The sequence below is a fragment of the Lactuca sativa genome, chromosome 6 (assembly GCF_002870075.4).
Source record: "Lactuca sativa cultivar Salinas chromosome 6, Lsat_Salinas_v11, whole genome shotgun sequence".
NCBI classification, from domain to species: domain Eukaryota; kingdom Viridiplantae; phylum Streptophyta; class Magnoliopsida; order Asterales; family Asteraceae; genus Lactuca; species Lactuca sativa.
In genome coordinates, this window is record NC_056628.2 from 43134924 (window position 1) to 43152359 (window position 17436).

The 17436-nt window shown below is 36.5% G+C and overlaps 1 pseudogene; it reads left to right on the forward strand.

The window, feature by feature from the left end:
* Window positions 1-12870: 12870 nt before the first annotated feature.
* LOC111893102 (bifunctional aspartokinase/homoserine dehydrogenase, chloroplastic-like) lies at window positions 12871-16883 on the forward strand (annotated as a pseudogene).
* The last annotated feature ends 553 nt before the right edge of the window (window positions 16884-17436 follow it).

Sequence of the window (17436 nt, forward strand, 5' to 3'; positions counted from 1 at the left end):
AAGTTTTGAAGAAGGAGAAGCTTTATGCGAAGTTCTCCAAATGTGATTTTTGGATTCGTGAGGTCCAATTCTTGGGTCACGTGGTCAACCAAGAAGGGATAATGGTTGATCCAGCGAAGATTGAGGCTGTGATGAAGTGGGAACAACCGAAAAGTCCCACGGAGATTCGAAGCTTTTTGGGATTAGCCGGATATTACCGCAGGTTTATCCAAGGCTTTTCTTCGATTGCTACTCCATTGACAGCTTTGACCCACAAATGAGCTACTTATGCTTGGAGTGATAAGCATAAAGAAGCATTCGAGAAGTTAAAGAAGAAGCTATGCGAGGCACCGATACTTTCTCTACCCGATGGAGTTGAAGACTTCGCTGTTTATAGCGATGCGTCTGGTGTTGGATTGGGTTGTGTTTTGACCCAAAGAGAAAAGGTGATAGCATATGCGTCTCGACAGCTGAAAGAGCATGAAAAGAATTACCCGACTCATGATTTGGAGTTGGCAGCGGTACTTTTCGCTCTGAAAATATGGAGGCATTACCTCTATGGCACGAAGTGCAAACTTTTCACTGATCATAAGAGTCTCCAATATCTCTTTAATCAGAAAGAATTGAATATGAGGCAACGACGCTGGCTAGAATTACTTAAAGACTACAACTGCGAGATACTTTACCACCCCGGTAAAGCTAATGTTGTTGCTGATGCTCTCAGTCGGAAGGTCAATCTTGAAAGGAAGAGGCCAAGAGCGTTGAGAATTGAAGTTGTCTCGACCATTGTGGAAAGTATAAAGAAAGCTCAAGAGGAAGCTTCTGAGAAAAATGACCGAAAGGAGGAACGTTTGGGTAAAACGTTGGTGTTTGGTACTAACGGTCATGGACTGAAGGTATTCCAAGATCGTATTTGGGTACCCAAGTCAGGAGGAATTAGGGATCTTCTGATGGAAGAAGCTCATAAAACCATGTACTCAATTCATCTGGGTAGCACTAAAATGTATAGGGACCTGAAACCCTCCTACTGGTGGCCGACGATGAAGCTTGATGTTGCAAAGTATGTGGCCGAGTGTGTGACTTGTGCGAGAGTCAAGACACAACATCAGAAACCTTACGGGAGTTTAGAACCATTGCCTGTGCCTATGGGTAAGTGGGAAGACATTGCTATGGATTTTGTCACTAAACTGCCCAGAACAAAGAATGGTCACGACATGATTTGGGTGGTCGTTGATCGATTCACTAAGAGTGCGCATTTCATAGCAGCCAAGGAGAAATGGTCTATGGAAAAGCTTGCGAATTCTTACGTGAAGGAAATTGTGAGGCTTCACGGTGTTCCGTTAACGATTGTATCGGATCGTGATAGCCGTTTCACCTCAAGGTTTTGGAAAAGTCTACAAGAGGAAATGGGTACCAAGTTATGTTTAAGCACAGCTTACCATCCGCAGACTGATGGTCAGAGTGAAAGAACAATACAAACACTTGAAGATATGCTGAGAGCATGTACCTTGGAATTCCTAGGTAATTGGGATGAACATTTACCGTTGGTAGAATTTTCCTATAATAATAGTTTTCACTCGAGCATTAAGATGGCACCTTATCAAGCTTTGTATGGACAGAAGTGTCGTACGCCGTCTTGTTGGCTTGAGGCTGGGGAAAAGCAGTTTATGGGACCGGAGATGGTTCATCAAACTGCTGAAAAGTTGAAAATATATAGGGAAAGAATGTTAGCAGCTCAAGATCGTCAAAAGAGCTATGCTGACAAGAAACGAAGACCGATGACTTTTGAGGTTGGAGATTCGGTTTTGCTTAAAGTCTCGCCGTGGAAGGGACTTATAAGATTTGGTAAAAGGGGAAAGTTGAGTCCAAGGTTTATTGGACCGTTTAAAGTCCTTCAGAGGATTGGGAACCAAGCTTACAAGCTCGAATTACCCGAAGAGCTGAATGGAATTCACAACACTTTTCATGTGTGTTATTTGAGGAAGTTCACGGGAGAAGTTCCCGATATAATTCCAATTTCTGAATTGAGAATTGATGAGAACAAAAGGTTGATTGAAGAACCAGAGGCAATTGTTGACCGAAAGACTAAGAAGTTGCGACGCAAAATGGTTGGGTTAGTGCTTGTCCGATGGAAACACACGAATGGGCCGAATCTCACCTGGTAGACGGAGAGTGACATGTTGAGTCGCTATCCGCATTTGTTTGTTGATGTGTGATTCCGGGGACGGAATCATTCTAAGGTGGAGAGAATTGTAACGCCTGTGTTTCCGGGCTTGCCACTTTTAGCAATGTAATAGTCTAGGTTAACCTTTGTAACCCGTTTTGAAATAATAATAATGTATTATTTGAGTATTATGTGTTTTGTGCTTAATTGCTTAATTATGTGGTTTGATTAATTAAGAATAAAAATAAGCGTCAAAATTTAAGTGTAAAATAAACTTAATATCTTTGGTTAATGTTGTAGTACTTGAAACGAGGTTTCCGAATATATATAGAACGCCCAAATCTGACTTCGTATGAGGAAGTTATGATTTATCGAAGTTCTGGCTTAGCGGTATACAGCCTGAAATACTCGATTTGAGATCGAGCGGTTTTTAGCAGAAGCAATCTAAATGAGAATCGAAGATCTCATTGTTGGTATCGAAACGAGAAAAAGTTAGGCGAGAACGGACGTCAAACGAAGAAGTTATGAATTTATAACGAAAGTTTCTGTCCCAGCCTATTAAAAATAATTAATAAAAATAAATCAAAATTAGCCGATGGAGTCTAAACGAAAGTTGTAGAGCGTAGTCTCACCTTCGCGTGGATATAAAGAACGTCGAAAACGGAGTTTGTATGAGGAAGATATGAATTTCCGAAGTTTATTTAATATTTTGTATTTAAATTTAATTGGAAATTCGGAAGCATTATCCGAATGAGTCATTGATCTGATCCGAGGTACGCGCCGCGTACTCGAGTACGCCCCGCGTACTCCGAGGGTGTCGACATCGCAGCAAGTGGCTTCGGATGACGCATGCGCTTACGAACTTGAAGCAGTACGCGCTGCGTACTGCTGTACGCCCCGCGTAATTGAGGCTTCCAGCCTCCTATAAATAGGATGCGAGGGTTCCAGGTTCTTTTGCCAATTTCCTCTCATTTTCGTGTCGAAGCTCTGCGCAAAAACCCCCGAAGCTATCCCGAAGTCCCGGTATCATACTCTAGCCCCGAGGCAAGTCCCGAGATCCCGAAGATCCCGAAAAGTGCAGTTCCCGAGTCGAAGCTTTGCCCGCGAGAAGTTCGATTTTCGAGGAGATCTTCCAGTTCTGCTGAGGAATACTACTTCTATAAGTCGTAGTGCTGTCGGATCATCTTCTGATCAAGTGAGTGTGTAGTTATTTCTTCTAATACAATAATACAAAGTATTTTATATAAAAATACGTGCTATGTGTATATATTTGGTTGTGTTATGTGTCAATGTGTATTCACTCTCTTCTATCTTATAGATCTGCTTATTTCTTTATGAGATATGTGTTATGTGTGTGTGTGCCTCATCTGTTATGTGATATATGTGTTGATTAAAGTATGCTATGCAGGTTTTCTTTAAACTATGTATACAAATGTATATTTTTATCTACTAATATGTTGGGTAGAACATGGGTAGACAGTTGGTGTGTAATAAACAGATGAGAGGCCTCGTTGTTGTTTGATTGAGTCATCTAGCGGAGTTTAGATGACGACCACTGGCTATTCTAGACAGTCTTGTGGAAACATTAGCAGGTTCGCCACCTGTAGGTGTTAATGAACTTGGGTGTTCATTCGCTGTACTCCATCCCCCTCATGGTTGCCTTATTTGACTTATATTGCTGAGGTACCCCCGAAGCATGTGTTGTCGCCCCGATGAAATATTCTTAGACTAGGTCCCTTATGTTAGTTGTTTTAGGGACATTAAAGTGAGAATAACGGGAATGGGTAATTGGGTTATTGTTGGTTGGTGAAAATTAAATATGATATTTATTGTGGGTTGAAAACCCTATATGCTCACCAGGCTCCCAAGCCTGACCCACTCAGTTTTAAATTGTATTACAGGTAGTGGCGGAAGGGCATGAGATGGATGAACCATCAAGTTGTTTTGTTTACAAGTCTGCATATGTTTACAAGTCTGCATATGTTTTAAATTGTTTCAGTTTTTTTGACTGGAACTTTCGGTTCTTCCTTTGGTTCTACAGGGATTTATTTGGTTCCACTCGTGCTGGGTTTGTCAAAACTTGAGGGTTTGTTTACGGGTTCAGCTACGTATCTTCCTTTAACCCTCCAAGAAGTCTGCTCAGATAAGCCTACAGTTTCATCTGCATTATCAATAGGAGCAAACCAGAAGTAGTCGTCGCACCCTTCAGCATTATCTTTGTCGACCATGATTCTTAATTCTGACGTCTGCTTTGAAGTGACTCCTGTAACTGCATAAACCTGATTTGGCACAGTTTGAACCTTTTGATAAACCATAGCCTTTTCCATGAGTTTCTGTTTCTTATCTTTAGACAGGCGAGCGAACTCAACCGAATTTTCAGAAATTAGGGGTTTCTCATTTTCAGTTTCGCTCTTCATAAACTCAGAACAATCAACCATATCTTCTACTGAGATTTCACTCATCTCACTTTCATCATCAAATTCAGAGGTGTTTTCTAAGTCCATTTTATTATCGGAAGTTAATTTGGCATTGGATTGATCAAATGACTGAATAGTGTCTGACTTAATTTTGAACCTATCATTTTCATCTAAAATATCTTTTAGCATACATTTGTGTTCCTTGGAATCAATGAAGGTTTCTATTTTGTCCAGTCCTATTTTGTAAGACATGGATGTCTCTTCGGATGACACTTCTGATTTACATTCTGCTATGACCTCATCTTCCTTAAATTCAAGAAATGGCAAAATCATCTTATGAATTTTCTTTCCTATCTCACAACTTAAATGTAATTGAGCTATATTAGTATATAAACTCTTAGCAATTAAACAAAAAACATTCCTTTGTTTTAAAAACTTTAGATTGTCTCTTTGCAAATAAATACTTTCATCCCTAGCCCTAACTAACTCTTGCTCCTTCAGCTCTATCCACATTCTTCTCTCCTCACTCTTCGTTGTCACCCTGCTGATTTGGTCAGTTGGGTTAGAATTTGTTAACCGAGTTTGCATGAGACTACCGCTTAGATTAGAAAATTTAAGTTTTAGTTCATTTAATTCTTCTTCATATTCTGTTATTGGAACTTTAAGAGATTCTAGGATAGATTGTACCTTTTTGATCAAACGATCATAGTCGTTGATCTGCTCACTGACTGGATTTGTTGCAAAACATTTGTTTTTAGTCAGGTCGATTTGTGACAACCCTATATTTTTCCAAAGCAATGTAACACTCAAAAGTCAAATACAACGAAACTATTTGGAATCAACGGAATTAACCTCAAAAATAAAATGTTCAAAAATCTAAAATTGGGATGCATCAAATGTTAGATATCCTGCCAAGGTTTCCAAAAACATAAAAGAACATTCAAAACCGAGTTATAATGAAAAGATTATGACCACTCAAAAATTCACGACACACCCGGTAAAACATTATTTAACGTAAAAAGTGAAATTTCATTAAAATGCATTTTAGCCTTAACTATATAAACAAAAGTCGTAGATTACGTTAAACAGTGAACGTGCATAAAAAGATCGCCCAAATTGGACCTCGTATGAAGAAGTTACGAATTTTCTAAGTTTCATAACAGCAACAGTAGAGACCTAAAAACTCGAATTGAAGATCGAACGATATTTAGCTAACGCAACCTAAACGAGAGTTGAAGGTCTCCACAACAGGAGTAAGATGATAAAAAGACAAACAAAAATAGACGTCGGATAAAGAAGTTATGAATTTTTAACGGACTTTAGCAGTCCCAGCCTAATAAAAACATAGTATTAAAAATAAAGTCAAAACTAGCCGACGGAGTCTAAATGAAAGTTGTAGATACAGTCTCACCTACACATGGATATAAAGAACACGAAAAACAGAGCCCGTACGTGAAAGTTACGGAATTTAGAAGATTGAAGTCGGGATTACGCCCAACGTAATTCAAGAGTACGCCTAGCGTACTCAGGTGCAGGGTCGAGTCCCATCGGCTGCAAGCTCTACGCCTAGCTAGACCCGAGTCGTAAGCCATGAGGCAAAGTTACGCCCAGCGTACTCCGGTGGTATGCCCAACGTACTCACGCCTTCAACCATATAAATAGAGGGCATGAACTTCGGATTTTGGCACACTTTTCTCAAAATCTCACTCACTATCACACACTTGTAAGCACCAGAGGCCATCCCGACACCCTCGGTTCCACACCCGAGCCCCCAACGAAGGTTCTACGCTACCGAGATCCCCGAGAAACTCAAAGATGCAGCTTTCCGCAGTTGAAGTTCTGCTCGACTCTAGTCTCACTCTCTTCAAACCGAACAAGTGAGTTCATACCCCTACTTTTCAAGTCTTTTCATGTTTTAGGGGGGGGGGGGGAAATACAAGTACAATACAAGAAAACGTATTGATTTATATAGATATAAATACAACTTCTATCTTATCATTATTCGATATCAGCATTTTACTTTACGTAAAAGGTTAGTATTTCACCAAGTTATTTTCACCAAATAGAACACATTTTCAGAAAAACTATAATGGGTATAGTTTTGCGAGTTATTCACACATTCTTACGTAAACATCTTGAAAAACGAAATACTTTCATCTAAAGCGAAACAAAGACTTTCGTATCGTAAATCTATTTATACTAAGTGTTGTGAGATATTCAACTTCAACGTACCCTCTAGTATGCATTTCAAGTCCTGTATTATAAACCATAATCTCTTGGAGGGAGAGAGTGATACTTGTGTATAGATCTATACGAGATTGACAACCCCGCACCTAAACTGTTAGCTACAGTTAGACTGGCAGGTCTGGGGTGACAAATGTCATAACACTACAACACCTGAAGAATGTTCTTACAGGCAGTCTGTGTCAATAGTATGGTTATAAGACTCACACAAAAGTATAAAAACAAGCTTGATTTACGAGACTCATAAATGCATTCGGTATTTACATTATTTTGAGTACAAAATTCATCTTTATCATTTAAGTACGAAAGATACTAACGCCCTCCAACTTTGGGAACTTTTCAATTTATATGTGGAAAATATTGGATTTTTTGGAGACTATGTTCATCTATTTTCTTCCAAAAAGACATACTTTTTCAGTACAAAAACACTTATGAACTCACCAACTTTATTGTTGACACTTTTTCGAAACCACTTGTATTTCTCAGGTAATCAGTAATACAGGTAACTACCAGCTTTTGAAGATGGAACGCTAAGGCGCTTATTATCAAAAATTTTAATCATCATATTGTAATATTCTTTTGGAAACATGTATAACGCAACAATGTACTTTTTATTATATATATGATGGTTGTGTTACTTTCTTTACGATATTCAATTGTTATGGTACTACGTAAAGTCACCCACCCCCGAATGTTTCTGCCATTCTGGTTTGGGGGTGTGACATGGTTCCACACTTGCACTTTCGGTTGATGAACTAGCTGTGACAATCAAGCACTTTCCAACTGAACCTACTTCCTTTGCTACATAAGCCTTTCCATGAGTGGGCTTTCACACCTCTTCATCTTCAGAGTCGGTTGACCAAACTTCCATGCCACCGAACTCGTCTTCATCAGCATTCTCCTGCACAATCAAGGCATTCATAGAACTGTTAGTTGCCTTCTTTTTCTTGATCTCTTCCAACTGGCGCATGTAGTACACCTCGTCATCTTCACCATCTCTTTTCTCAACCATTTTTCTCAACATGCAATCTTTGGCAAAGTGGTTCTTGCCATGAGAGTAATTGTAGTCGTATCCTGAGTCACATGTAAGCTTGCTCTCCTTCTTATCTTCATCCTTTTGAGAGGAGATCTTTGCTTCATCCTTCACCTTCTCAGAGCTGTAACTTCCCTGCCAGTTTCGGTTCTTGTTGACAGGGAATTTTCTCCTTGCAGACTTCTTGGGATTGGTGACCATCATAGCATACTCCTCGCTTGTAAGGTCACACTCAGACATATCAGACTCTTCCTCTTCTTCTGCAATACTTTTTCCTTTAGAGACAAGAGCCAGTGAACCCACACCAGAAACCACTTTCGCTTCTTTGGTTACTACACTTTCATGGGACTTGAGAATTCCCACAAGTTTTGCTAGCGATTAAGATTTAAACTCTTCATGTGCTTTTACTGTCGAAACCACTGCCATCCATTCCGGTCTGAGCCCGTTCATGAAAGTAACTTTCTGCTCAGTCAACTTCCTCTCTATTCCGTGCTTGATCATCTTACTTAGGAGATGCTTGAACCGATCGAAAGTCTGTATGAGCTTCTCCTCAGGTTTCTGTTCGAAAACTCCAAATTCTGACAGCAGCAAGGTTTGAATGGAGTGTTCTAGATCTTCATCGGTCGAATAGAGTTCTTTCAACCTATCCCAGATTTCTTTGGCCATTGTGCATGAACCAACCAACCGAAAGGTGTCAGATTGCAAGGCGAATCTGATCATCCTCATGGCCTTCACATTACATAACAATTTGTCTTTCTCGTCCTGCTGCATCTTGTCTACATCTGCCACCAGCTTGTTATATTCCTTTTGGGACTTGACATTAGTGTTCGTTCCAAAGTGAACAAATGGCCCAAGTGTAATAGCCTCCCAGATGAGATAGCCATTATCTTCAGATCTAACCATATAGTGTTCGAATTGATGTGACCATACTTCGTAGTCTTGAGTGTAGAGAATAGGTATCCTGGTTGTAGATCCAATGTTGTTTGAGATATTGATGGGGTTTGTTTGCGAATCTTCATGAGACATGGTGAGCTGCTAGAATCAAACCTATAAATTTGAGATTAGGGTTTTATCTGAAATAGAGTTGTCGTCGATATGAAGAGGACGGCTTCTATTTATACGATAAAAGCAGAAACCCTAAGGAATTCTGAATACAGAAGGAATGTGTATTGATCACACAGTCTCCCTCTTTGATACCAATTGTTAGAACAAAAGTTCTTTAAGGGTCGTTAGATTCTATGCAAGCAAACAATTATAAGAGTAAACAAGAACACGAGAATGGCTTTGAATGTGTCAAATGATTAAAACTTTAACACCTCAGAAGAGCTCGACTAAGAACTTCGACTATAGAGATGTTTAGGGTTACAAAATAATCAACGTAATTAATGACTCCAAAATATGCATACATGCATGCATATTTATACTATAACCCTACAAGATAATCACGGAGGGACAGGCCCAATCCGGATACAAAACATGAGGCCCATGACGCAACACTAACAGACTCAACATATATATCATTTGTTAACTCCTTTATATGGCTTTACTCATACATTTATCAATTCTCTATTTATAAGTTCATATCATCATCTTAACATATGCCAAAAATCTAAACATATATCAAGTGCTTAATAATCGTAAAAGACTCATATTATATGTTATGAACACCATATACCAATATATTTCATCACTCAAGGACTTAATTCATTAAGTCACACCCTTTACCCATGAACCTTAAATCCCATGAGCTTAATTTCTCATATAAATCTCCAATTCATGTATATAGGTTCAAAATCATTGAAATAAATTGTAATTAGGCTATATAACAATATCTATTGGCTCAATTCCATCTGACATCTCCAAAGTCACGGTCATTTTAAAATTTTTATTTATGCTTATTTAAAAATCAAAGTATCCATTTTAAAGAATGTTATTGCGGAATTTGTTCCCAGAAAACACGATAAAGATATTATCAAAGCATTTTCGAAGAAATTTATTTTGTTTACATTAAACCTTTGGGATGTCACCGTCAATTCAGAAACATAAGCATAAACTGACCTTACATTCATTTACACTAATGATCTACATTTCTTTTAATCTCCCAGTGTAATGTGTCCTCGTATTGATACATGTGATAAAAATAAACTGAGCGGGTCAGGTTGGGAAACCTGGTGAGTACATAGGGTTTTCAAGCTACAATAATACAATTATTATGTTCAATCATCAAACAATTAACCCAATTACACATCCTCATTATCTTCTTTATTCTTAAGGATCTACCCTAAGAATCATATATCCTTCATTCCTTCATTTCTAAGGATTGTCCTAAAGAATAGGCACGAAGTCCATCATTGCCCGGGTTTATATAACAGGCACTAAGTCCATAATTGCTGATGTTATCTGTTAGTCACTATGTCCATAGCTGCCAATGTTTATGTGTAAGGAATTAAGTCCATACATGCCAATGTTCGTTTGTGAGGCATTAAGTCCATAGTTGCTAGGGTTTTTATAATACATCTGGTGAACACATCGTTCACACACCTATAGGTTGCGACCCTGCTAGCGTTCCACTGGACTATCTATAATAGTCTGTGGTTGTCATCTATACTCTACTAGATGACTGGGCCATCGCCTGGGTAATCGCTTCTTATCATCTTTCACCTCTCATCATCTATATCATCATTCATTTCATCATCTCTCATCTCTCATCATCTATACACTGCTAGAGGAGCTGTTTATTTCTCTTGTATTTATATATATATATATATATATATATATATATATATATATATATATTACATGATATTTAAAACTTGCTATCTCACCGCGAGAACCACTATTTTAAATCATGGTAGGTGATCGTGGTTAGATTTTGGACCGCGATAACTGCATAGCTTATAGTTAGTGCCACATCGACCAACTACATGAAATAGGTGAGAGATGATGTTTTATAAATAAAACGATGAGAGAAAAATTTAAAGTGACTTTGTGCTTAACGGCTAGTTGTGACTTAGCTAATAAGTTAAAAGCTGCTTTTTATTCTAAATTTGCTTTTTCAATTGTTTTTTAAAATATAATACATATATTTATAAATATCGTTTTATTAAAGGTCTAAATGGTCCTGTTGAACTGGGTTTTTTGGAAAATCGGCCGGTTGCCACTAATTGCTAACAAGCGGTTTTAGATACAAAATACTGGTAACAAGAATAGTTCTCACTACAATTGATCAAAACGACATATACGATTTGGTTTTCAAAACTATACTTTTATTAGTCTGGTTGAACAATATTAGGAAACCACGTGAATTTTTATTCTAGATTCGCCACTAACAAGGATGGCTCAGGAGGGAATCAATGAAGTTGGTATGGGTATAGATGGGATGGAACAAGAGGGTCTAGGTATGGAAGGCATGGATCAAGAGGACAACAGAAGGAGGAGGCCAAAAATAAGAATGAGGAAGCCTTTAGAGAGGAGAAAATAAGTACAGTTAAAGAAAGTGGTGGTTGTCAAAAATGGGAAGGGAATGAGTTCATCCAACCCACTTATCTTAGATTAGGGTGCTTCTAACCCATGCTTTTGTTAAGAACATGTAAATTTTTTGGTTTTGGGTAACTGTTGATAGCCCTTTTTGTTTATATCCATCTAAACATTAGGCTTTGGGCCCCTTGATTATGGTTTTGGGCATTTACACAACTAGTCATTCAAACTTTTAGCTTTGGTTAATATTATATATTCTATGATAAAAATGATTTATCTTTCTTTAAGTTGATTATATTGTAAATGCCACTACTAGAAAAATAGCCTTTTACGGCGCACATATAATGACACACACTGATAGAGGACGCGCATCTATGCGTGCCCTAAAAATAATGTCAGATTTCCAAAATTTAAAGGATAGAGGACACACATTTCTGCGTGCCCTAAAATTAGTGTCTAACGAAACAAAATTAAATACACGAAGGGTGCTTATTTTAAGTGTGTGTCATCTACAAATGTCGCTTTATATTTTTTTTCTAACTAAATACGCGTTTTTAAAGATGGATCCTCTAAAATTCTAAAATTCTAAAATTTTGAATACCCCGCTTCCGCACCCTCTCCTCTGGATCGCCTTATCCTCGTAAAATCGCATAGAGCCATTCTCTCCCTCCTCTCTCTCTCTCTCTCTCTCTCTCTACACAGCCATTGGCCATTCACAATGATGTCTTCGTACCCTTTCCTTCTTCTTTGCTCCATATTTTTGACCTTCGTCGGAGCTATCTTCTGCTCCCCCGCCACCACCAACAAACCACACCTTTATTCATTACCCTAAAAACCAAACTAATCTTTCACCTCTCATAATCTCTCTCATAACACTTAGGTTTTTGGCAAGGAAAAATATCAACCCCCTACTCCTTTGGCGTGTTCTAATTTCTTACTGTATCTAGGTTAAAATCTACCATTGTAACAGAGCATCTTCTCGTGTAGTGTTTAGAGGGAAAGGAAATCCCTAAAATTTGAAACCCCATGTCTTCTCCTTCCGTTCGTATCCTTCTTTTCCCTAGTCTTGCTTCTTGACGCCATCATCTTCTTTCTCCACACATCGACTGTTAGCTTTATAGTTCCCATTCCCAATGCTTAATACCTTATTTCTATTTACTTGAAAATATTTGCCCTTTAGTCTAGATGTCTACTTTTCCTCCTTAGACAATGATTACAACAATGTTGGATGAAGCTGCTTGCCACCTGTACATATCCCTTCGCCACCACCTCCTCATGTCACCGATTTTCCCCATTGGCTACATAGTTTGTCCAGTTGAATTGAAGGCTAAAGTATTGATTTATTTATTCATCTCCTGCTTCAACTTAACACTTCATGCTTGGATTCTAGTTGAATCTCTTTTTTTTTAGCATAACTATCATCTTTTAAAATTAGGACTTGTGTTTGAATCATTTCATTGAATGACAGGTGAATCAGACCGTCTTCTCAATTTATTTGACATTGAAGTCTACATCATACATGTATTTATTTATTATTGATCTCCTGCTTTAAATTAATGTCTCGTGTTTCCATTCTAATCGGCTCTCTTGTTTATGTATTGTTATTGTCTTCTCAAATCAGAGCTTCCTCGAGTGATCTCACATTCAATCTTGATTTTGACTGGCGTTCATCATATTTTACAAGAAGCGATGATGCTAAAGCAGTTAACACACGATGTAAGGTTAGCTTCATCTTCTATCTTGAATTCTTGATTAGCCTTGTTCATTGAAGCTCACCTTACTTATAACAAACCTTTCTATTTGTCTTTGTGAAGATCAATATAGCTTGAGGTTCAGATGTTTTGGATATTTTCATTGTTGTTTGTGTTCTGATTGTTAAATCTGTGCAGGATGGCTGAAAAGGTAATTTGATTTTTACTAGGTGAAACTTTCTCCATTCCTTAATCCATATCAGTTCACTTCTTTCTCCTTCTAATTATCATAGAAGTCAAATCAAAATCAAAGTGATTGTGATTTGAATATGTTTGTAGTTTGGTTTGTAGTTTATGGTTACTATAATTTTTCCTCTTCAATTCTCTATTACTGGTTACCTTTACTCAATCCTTGTTGCCTTTTTCACTTGAATTACTTATAATCATAGACCTAAAAGCACAATTTGATATGATAAAATTCTATTATCTTTTTTTATTGAACATTAATCAAAAGTATATATCTATTATCTCAAATACTTTCTTATTTCTTATGCAATGTCTTTCATAGTTGGGAATTATTTCTTGCTATATTCAACTTATGTTTCTATTATGCAATAAGTTGACTTTCTTGAATTCATTGAAATAAGCTTCATCGTGTAATTTAGTTACTTATCACTCATTCTTCCTTATGTCAATTACTGTGAGTAAAGACATCAAAAGGAGATTCTTCAAAAACTAGTGCAAATTCAAGAAGAAAGCATTTGCCAAATAATCAAAGAAATTCGAATCCAATGACTAAGTTGCTGCATTGGTTGTTGAAGTTCTTGCTGTTGTTGCATTGGCTGTTCTTGTTGTTCAAGTTCTTGCTATTGTAAGTCGTTCATATGTCCCATCGATTGTTGTTGATCCTAGTTTTTTTTGTGCATGCTAACTTTTTATAGTAGACAAGTTTGTTTCTTGATGATCACTTTGATTTTAAGACTAGTAATTTTTTATTAATGTCTTACATCCCATATGTCTTGTAGTAAACTACTCTATATATAAATAGACCACCACTTGGACAGATGTTGATGGTGTCTATAGTGCAGACCCTAGAAAAGGTCAGAATCTTTTTACTTTTTTATCCAAATTAATAAAATCTATTGATAATTGAAATCTTTCTCAAGAACAAATAACATCTTTTGCAGTTAGTGAGGCTGTGATCTTGAACAACTTGTCTTATCAAGAGGCATGGGAAATGGTAATCTTATTCTTCTCTTTCTATTTTATAAATTATAATCATACCCTTATTGGGTCTTCTTAGATGTTGTTTCTTTTTAACTTAATGAGCTTAATGAAATGAGTTAAGCACATAATCTGACTTAATGTATTAAGACACCAATTATTTACCTATCATTACTCCTTCAGTCAGTTTTTCCATACATGACTTAATGAGAAAAAAGGACAAAACAGCCCCTTAATTTTGTTTATAACTTGGATGATGCAGTCATATTTTGGGGCAAATGTTTTACATCCAAGAACTATAATTTTAGTGATGAGATATGGCATTCCCATTGTTATAAGAAACATCTTCAACCTCTCTGCACCTGCCATTTTTGGTTCCGGGTACAGCAAGTGCCATTTTTGGTGCTGTAAAAGATCCAGCTAATGTCATCATGATTTCTCAGGTATTTATCTCACTCTACTTTTATATAAGTATAAAAAGGGTATTTTGGTCTTTTTAATGAAAAAGATGAATGAATAGAATCCCTTGAACCCATCCCTAGGAATAATGAAATTCATCAAACATGGAATCTGAAGGAATTGAATTTGGTCCATATGGCAACCAAAAACACCATGGAATGGAATCCAAAATTCCAAACCAAACCCATCAAATTACTATTTTATTTTTCTATTTATTTTTATTATTGTTTTATTTTAGGCTAGCAGTGAACATGTTGTCTGCTTTGCTGTCCCTAAGAAGGAAGTGAAAGCAGTTGCAAAGGCATTAGAGGCCAAATTTCGTCAAGCTGTAAGTGATGGAAGTCTTTCTCAGGTGTTGACTTTTTGTGGACCTTTTTTATAAAAACTTTCACTTATAATTTTCACAAACTTTTTACATAATAAATGTTAGTTACATTTTTGTGACAGGTGGCAGTCATTCCAAACTGTAGCATTCTTGTAGCAGTTGGCCAGAAAATGGCAAGTACTCCAGGTGTCAGTGCAACTCTATTCAATGCACTTGCAAAGGTAACACATTTTTTAATTTAAGTCATACATGTACATTATAATATAACATGATATTTATTTATTAAATGTTGAAATTCAGGCTAATATTAATGTGAGAGCTATAGCACAAGGGTGCTCCGAGTACAACATCACTATAGTTGTAAAAAAAAGAAGATTGTGTAAGAGCCTTAAGAGCTATTCATTCAAGATTCTAGCTTTCAAAAACATCAATAGTTGTGGGTATTATTAGGCCTGGGCTTATTGGTGCCACTTTACATAATCAGCTTAGAGAACAGGTATATTTTATATTTATATTTCATATCATTTCTTATTAATTTCTTATTAATCTAAACATTTATAACTTGCATCTTTTTCAGGCAGCAGTACTGAAGGAAAATTCCAACAAAGATTTACGTGTCATGTGAATCCTTGGATCAAAGAAAATGTTGCTGAGTGACACGTAAGTTTCATTTGTTGAAAATTTCATTGATCATTATATTAATTTTTAATTTTTTGATTTTGGTGATGTAAGGGTGTTGACCTTTCTACATGGAAAAAAGTTCATAAGAAGAAAGGGGAAAAATCTGATTTGGAAAAGTTTGTTCAACATGTTCATGGGAATCACTTTATTCCTAATACAGTAATAGTATATTGTACAGCAAGTACTGTTGTAGCAGATCACTACCATGACTGGTTGCGAGCAGGAATTCATGTCATTACCACTTGATAAGGTAACAATATTAAAATTCTATTCCTACAATGGAATGTAATCAATCATTCCATTCCATTCCATTAATTGTATTATTTGAAGATGAGAACTCTTCAAAGGCAATCATTTACTCATTACTTTTATGAAGCCACTGTTGGAGCTGGTCTTCCAATCATGCATACTTTACGAAATTTACTTCAAATAAAGGACAAGATTATACGCATTGAAGGAATTTTTAGGAAAAGGTTGCTTGCTTGGCTGATAATGATGCTAGGCTTGCTGTAGATCCAAACAATAATGATGGTAAAAGTGTATTTAAAGGCTTACAACCTTCCATTTTGTTATTTGTGTTTTAATGATGTTTTATTAGTTTGTTTAATTTTTACCCTGTTTATTCCATTCTTGGTCATTGCATATAGCAGACATACTGATACTGATTATGTGACTAGATAATAGTTAGTATCTATGATGTATCTGTCGATTTTACTAATGTGGGAAAGCACCTCAATGTATAATCCATAACCGCATTTTATTCTATGCCAAATAATAATAATAATAAAACTTAGGTGTCGATTTTGAGTCAAACTAACTAATGCTTATTCTTCTATTTTGTTTTAGAGTTTTGAAAGGTGAATTACCAAACACATATACTTAGGCATTTGTAGCATTAGTTTAGGAAAATTAAAAGTTGTCAGTTAGAGTATAGGATCCCAAAATAAAAAAAGATTTAGAAGAAAAATGGATAGGGTTATGTATTGTCCTTGGTAAAACATACTCCTTTAGACAAGTCATTCACCAACAAATGTTTTGTGGAGGAAGGTGAGTATATGTTATCACTTTACCTTTAAATGTTTTTCTGTTTATTTCTACAATGCCTTGTTATGTATTGTGTATGATTGGACTAATTGTGGGAAGCTATTCTTATTTGATTTTTTATTGATGTTTTTTCAGCTGGGGTTAGTAGTTGATCTTACAAATATGTCTTGTTATTATTCTATGAATGACTGGAAGAAAGAAGGCATAAAGTATGTTATGGTTAGTTTCTAAATACTTTCTGCTCATCAATTTCTGGAATATGGGTAAATTATGTTTAAAGGTTATTTGAGAAAATGAAAAAAAAACAAACGAGGGTAAATTTGTAAAAAGTTAGGACTTAATGAATAAAGGGGAAAGTCAATAAGTCATCAAAGTCCCTCACAGGTGTAATTTCAGATTATTCACAACTTTTGGACACACACAACTATCTTTCCTCCAAGACCTCATCCTTTAGAAAATTGAACCAAAGTTGGAAATAAAATCAACTCGACATGTATACCATCTCTTGGATCATTCTTGTGTATACATGTATACCTCATCTTCAGAGGTACTTATTTATTGTATTTTATTTTGTACATATATGGGCTGTATTAAAGCTTGGATTCTTGGAAAAAGGTATGTTACTACTAATGTGTTGATGATGAAAACATGTATCATGTGGAAACAGAAGCATAACAATTAGAAGTAGAAACAAGAAG